This window comes from Oncorhynchus clarkii, chromosome 23, assembly GCF_045791955.1.
Source record: "Oncorhynchus clarkii lewisi isolate Uvic-CL-2024 chromosome 23, UVic_Ocla_1.0, whole genome shotgun sequence".
In the NCBI taxonomy this organism is placed as follows: domain Eukaryota; kingdom Metazoa; phylum Chordata; class Actinopteri; order Salmoniformes; family Salmonidae; genus Oncorhynchus; species Oncorhynchus clarkii.
The window spans coordinates 51,085,016-51,091,380 of NC_092169.1; positions in this window are offsets into that span (position 1 = coordinate 51,085,016).

A 6,365-nucleotide genomic window follows, 5' to 3' on the forward strand; every position below is an offset into this window, starting at 1 on the left:
GGAGGGCCAGCAGCATCACAGTGATAATGGACATCTAGCCTTGTTTGTAACTTCATGGTTTATTCACAACTGATCTAAGAATGAAGAAAAGCCTGTGATACCTTTTCATCTGCAGGCACACCATTGACCCCATACAACTTCAACACATTCTGTAAAAGACATAACGAGTGAGTACAGAGATTATGCTAATTGCGTGATAAATATATGATGGAAAAACTACATGGAATACCTGAAAACTACATTGTTAAATCTAAACTGGTATTTTATTCCTTCTCTCCAGTCTCCACCGTAGCTATTGGTAAAGAAGAGATGAAATATTCAAAGAGATATTCATATACACTATATATACAAAAGTATGTGGACACGCCATCAAATTAGTGGATTTGGCTATTTCAGCCACACCCGTTGCTGACAGATGTATTAAATGGAGAACATAGCCATGCAATCTCCATAGACAAACATTGGCAGCAGAATGGCCTTACTGAAGAGCTCAGTGACTTTCAATGTGGCACTGTCATAGGATGCCACTTTTCCAAAAAGTCAGTTCTTAAAATTTGCCCCAGTCAACTCTAAGTGCTGTTATTGTGAAGTGGAAACGTCTAGGAGCAATAACGGCTCAGCCGCGAAGTGGTAGGCCACACAAGCTCACGGAACAGGACCGCCAAGTGCTGAAATTCGTAATGCATAAAAATCGTCCATTCTCGGTTGCAACACTCATGAAATGGGTTTCCATGGCTCTTCACCATCTGGCAGTCCGACAGACAAATCTGGGTTTGGCAGATGCCAGGAGAACGCTACCTGCCCAATGCATAGTGCCAACTGTAAGGTTTGGTGGAGGAGGAATAATGGTCTGGGGCTGTTTTTCATGGTTCGGGCTAGGCCCCTTAGTTCCAGTGAAGTGAAATCTTAATGGTACAGCATACAATGACATTCTAGACAATTCTGTTTCTAACTTTGTGGCAACAGTTTGGTAAAGTCCCTTTCCTGTTTCAACATGACAATGCCCCTGTGCAGAAAGCGAGGTCCATACAGAAATGGTTTATTGAGATCGGTGTGGAAGAACTTGACTGGCCTGCACAGAGCCCTGACCTCAACCCTATCGAACACATATGAGATGAATTGGAATGCCGACTGCGAGCCAGGCCTAATCACCCAACATCAGTGCCTGACCTCACTAATGCTCTTGTGGCTGAATAGAAGCAAGTCCCCGCAGCAATGTTCCAACATCTAGTGGAAAGTCTTCCCAGAGAGTGGCTGTAATAGCAGTAAGGGGGGGGGGGGGGGGGACCAACTCCATATTAATGCCTGTGATGTTGGAATGAGATGTTCGACAAGCAGGTGTCCACATACTTTTGGTCATGTAGTATGTACGTTTAAACAGTAATACATGGTCAGAGTAAAAATAGTTTCACGAACTTCGGCAACAGATAAAGAACTCCACCTCCACACAAATAAGTCATGCCATTGAAGTAAACACTAGTTACCTCCCTTACCTTCCTTGGTACCTCCCTTCATACCAGCAGCCATTTATGAAGTATTTATATGTTATTCTATTCTATTCTATTGTGTTCTATTCTGTCTGTTCTATTTGGTTCTATTCAATCCTATTGTGTTCTATTCTGTTCTGTTCTATTCGGTTCTCTTCAATTCTATTTTGTTCTATTCTGCACCTGTACATAGCCAATCTGTAAACAGACCATTCAACTACCTCATCCCCATACTGTATTTATTTATTTATCTTGCTCCTTTGCACCCCAGTATCTCTACTTTCACATTCATCTTCTGCACATCTACCATTCCAGTGTTTAATTGCTATATTGTAATTACTTCGCCACCATGGCCTATTTATTTCCTTAACTCCCTTATCTTACCTCATTTGTACTCACTGTATATAGACTTTTTGTTTTCCTTTTGTTCTACTGTATTATTGTATTATTGTATACTGTATTATTGACTGTATGTTTGTTTTACTCCATGTGTAACTCTGTGTTGTTGTATGTGTCGAACTGCTTTGCTTTATCTTGGCCAGGTTGCAGTTGCAAATGAGAACTTGTTCTCAACTAGCCTACCTGGTTTAATAAAGGTATTCTCAACTAGCCTACCTGGTTAAATAAAGGTGTTCTCAGCTAGCCTACCTGGTTAAATAAAGGTGTTCTCAACTAGCCTACCTGGTTAAATAAAGGTGTTCTCAACTAGCCTACCTGGTTAAATAAAGGTGTTCTCAGCTAGCCTACCTGGTTAAATAAAGGTGTTCTCAGCTAGCCTACCTGGTTAAATAAAGGTGTTCTCAGCTAGCCTACCTGGTTAAATAAAGGTGTTCTCAACTAGCCTACCTGGTTAAATAAAGGTGTTCTCAGCTAGCCTACCTGGTTAAATAAAGGTGTTCTCAACTAGCCTACCTGGTTAAATAAAGGTGTTCTCAACTAGCCTACCTGGTTAAATAAAGGTGTTCTCAACTAGCCTACCTGGTTAAATAAAGGTGTTCTCAACTAGCCTACCTGGTTAAATAAAGGTGAAATAAATAAATAAATACAAATTATGTTCTACTCTGTTCTGTTCTATGCTATTCTGTTCAAGCTGATTTGTTAATTCCTTACTTTCAGTAAGAAGTTTCTGTGTGTGTGTGTGTGTTGGGTTATTGCTGCTTCATGTGGAATTAGACAAACACTAATCCATTTTATCTGTGGACTCTGATGCCTGACATGTCTTTAAAACAATCAGTAGGTGTGGATCTGGGACAGGACATCATCCAATCAGTAGTCAGGGATCTGGGACATCATCCAATCAGTAGGCATGGATATGGCCATCATCCAATCAGTAGGCATGGATCTGGGACATCATCCAATCAGTAGGCATGGATCTGGGACATCATCCAGTCAGTAGGCATGGATCTGGGACATCATCCAATCAGTAGGCATGGATCTGGGACATCATCCAATCAGTAGGCATGGATCTGGGACATCATCCAATCAGTAGGCATGGATCTGGGACATCATCCAATCAGTAGGCATGGATCTGGGACATCATCCAATCAGTAGGCATGGATATGGGACATCATCCAATCAGTAGGCATGGATCTGGGACATCATCCAATCAGTAGGCATGGATCTGGGACATCATCCAATCAGTAGGCATGGATCTGCGACATGTGTATGATTAGCTTTATACTTCAAAGAGGCCTGAAAATAGGTGTTTTCTAAGCAAACACATTAGCATGGCTGCATTGTGTGGTGGTCCACCTGCCTTTAAGCATTGGTGTACCGTACACTGCGCCTATATGAGCTCTCATTGTGCCTTTCAGGTTATTATTGCCTTGAGGCTGATGTTCAACACCTGCCTTTTAACTGGATATGAAATGCATAGGAACATCTTTATCTATGGATGATGTATTAAATCCTGTATTCGAAAAATATCATACAGTCTGCTTGTACACCCAGTAAAATGTTTAGTCACTCACATGGAAGCTCAACCCGTATTGCCCTGGGCCATGCATGTGACAAAGCAAATGTTTTAGTGATAAAAATGATTTGGTAAAAAGCATACTTTGTCTCAGAAATGCAAATGCAGACATGAGTTATGTTGAGGTCACCGCTGCCTGCCATGGTGCATAGAGAAACAGGTAATGGCCTAACCTCAAAAATCCTAAACAAGATCAATTCATTTTACTGTTGGGGGAGAGTGCCCATAAAGACATGTATTGAATAAAAGCTCAATACATAGAAACAAAGTCAAAGTAAAGAAGAAACCCGATGCCAGAAATGTTTTGTTAGCTGAGAGTCCACTAGCTGTGTCTGTTGTCTGTTTCGATGCAGCCAACTTCAAATGAAGAATACCGTCAGTGTGCTTAATCAATGCAGTAGAACACGACATTAAACTCAATGTGTGTGTGTGTGACAGGTTTCTGCAGTACAGTGGTTAATCAATTCCTTATTCCTGAACCTAACGTCTCATTTGGAACAATGGTCCTTACTTGAGGAGAATCCTGATAGGTTGATGTTCGTCCTCCAGGAGTCACAATGAACAACCAGGGTTGACATTGTCCTGTCAGGGCTGAGGGACGTCCTAAAATGTACACAGGAAGGGATATTTATAACTTTATGAATACCTCCATTTTAAAGGGATTGTTCATTCAAATCACAAATGACATGTTTGTTTCCTTACCTTATATCAGTCTAATGTTCTAGTCCGGGACAGAGGGCAATCCACTCTTTGGGTTTCATTAACTTTTCTGTAATGGACACCTGTTAAGAATAAAATCGTGACGTATCATGGAGAACAATTTAAATCTAATGAAAAACATGAGCTGGCGCACACCCAGAAATTTTATGTAGAGGTGCTGACTAACAGTGAATAAACTAGAAAAATCTACAGTGCCTCGCGAAAGTATTCACCCTCCTTGGCATTTTTCATATTTTGTTGCTTTACAACCTGGAATTAAAATAGATTTTGGGGGGTTTGTACCATTTGATTTACACAACATGCCTACCACTTTGATGAATATTTTTTATTGTGAAACAAACAAGAAATGAAACAAAAAAACAGAAAACTTGAATGGGCATCTAGCCACTGGGATTTTGGGCCATTCTTCAAGGCAAACTGCTCCAGCTTCTTCAAGCTGGATGGGTTATTGCTGGTGTACAGCAATCTTTAAGTCATACCACAGATTCTCAATTGGATTGAGGTCTTGGCTTTGACTAGGCCATTCCAAGACATTTAATGTTTCCCCTTAAACCACTCAAGTGTTGCTTTAGCAGTATGCTTAGGGTCATTGTCCTGCTGGAAGGTGAACCTCCGTCCCAGTCTCAAATCTCTGGAAGACAAACGGGTTTCTCTCAAGAATTTCCCTGGATTTAGCGCCCTCCATCATTCCTTCAATTGTGAACAGTTTCCCAGGCCCTGCTAATGAAAAACATCCCCACAGCATGATGCTGCCACCACCATGCTTCACATTGGGGATTGTGTTCTCAGGGTGATGAGAGGGTTTGTACCAGACATAGGTTTTCCTTGATGGCCAAAAAGCTCAGTATTTGTCTCATCTGACCAGAGGATCTTCTTCCATATGTTTGGGGAGTCTCCCACATGCCTTTTGGTGAACACCAAATGTGTTTGCAAATGTTTTTCTTTAAGCAATGGTGTTTTAATGGCCATTCTTCCATAAAGCCCAGCTCTGTGGAGTGTATGGCTTAAAGTGGTCCTATGGACAGATACTCCAGTCTCCGCTGTGGAGCTTTGCAGCTCCTTCAGGGTCTTTGGTCTCTTTGCTGCCTCTCTGGTTAATGCCCTCCTTGCCTGGTCCATGAGTTTTGGTGGGCGGCCCTCTCTTGGCAGGTTTGTTGTTTTGCCATATTCTTTCCATTTTTTAATAATGGATTTAACGGTGCTCCATGGGATGTTAAAAGTTAAAAGTATTTTTTTTTTAACCCATTCCTGATCTGTACTTCTCCACAACTTTGTCCCTGACCTGTTTGGCACGCTCCTTGGTCTTCATGGTGTCACTTGCTTGGTGGTGCCTCTTGCTTAGTGGTGTTGCAGACTCAGAACAGGCGTATATATACTGAGATCATGTGACAGATCATGTGCCACTTAGATTGCACACAGGTGGAATCTTATTTAATTGGTTGCACCAGATCCTAGTATAGGGGGTGAATACATATGCACACACCACTTTTCCATACGTTTCGGCGTCACTGTGCCTTCTTCAGGGTGACAATTTACATCTAACACAGAAAATGTCTGTGGGAAAATGTCTGTCTGTCACTTACAGCTTTGAATCAAATCAGTGCTCTAACGTTGTAACCTCATCTAGCATTTGACCCCTAGTGTAGCTAGCAACCGACACTCATTTAGTTTAATGTGTCAGAAGTCATTATCAGATCGTGTATCTCTCCATCATGATCATTTTCCCACAGAGCATTGGGGGTGGCTGATCTCTATAGAAACTGTTGGAACGATGTTCAAGATGGCTTTCAGTTAGGTAAGATGATACAAAGAGCAAAGCACTGCGTGACTAACATTAAAAACAACATGTGTCTCTGTGCTGTTCATCTGTCTACCCAAGAACTAATGGTACGTAAGCCTTGTCTGAGCCGGAATGGACCGCAGGGCAGGAGCCTGTCTCCTGTTTCTGTAGCATCAGGCAGCTTGGACAAGACACTAATAATAACACAGGTGAAAAACCCTGTCAATAAACCGATTCGACTGCTAAAAGATTGGAAGTCATTTAGGCAGAGCGTGTTGTGAATCACTGATTGTATGACTCACTCTTAACTCTCATTGAACCTGATTCTGAATTAAAAGGTCTCCAAAAGGGTTAATATTTGATTTGACAGTTAGCAGTTACATTCACCTCAATGAACTGTACATGT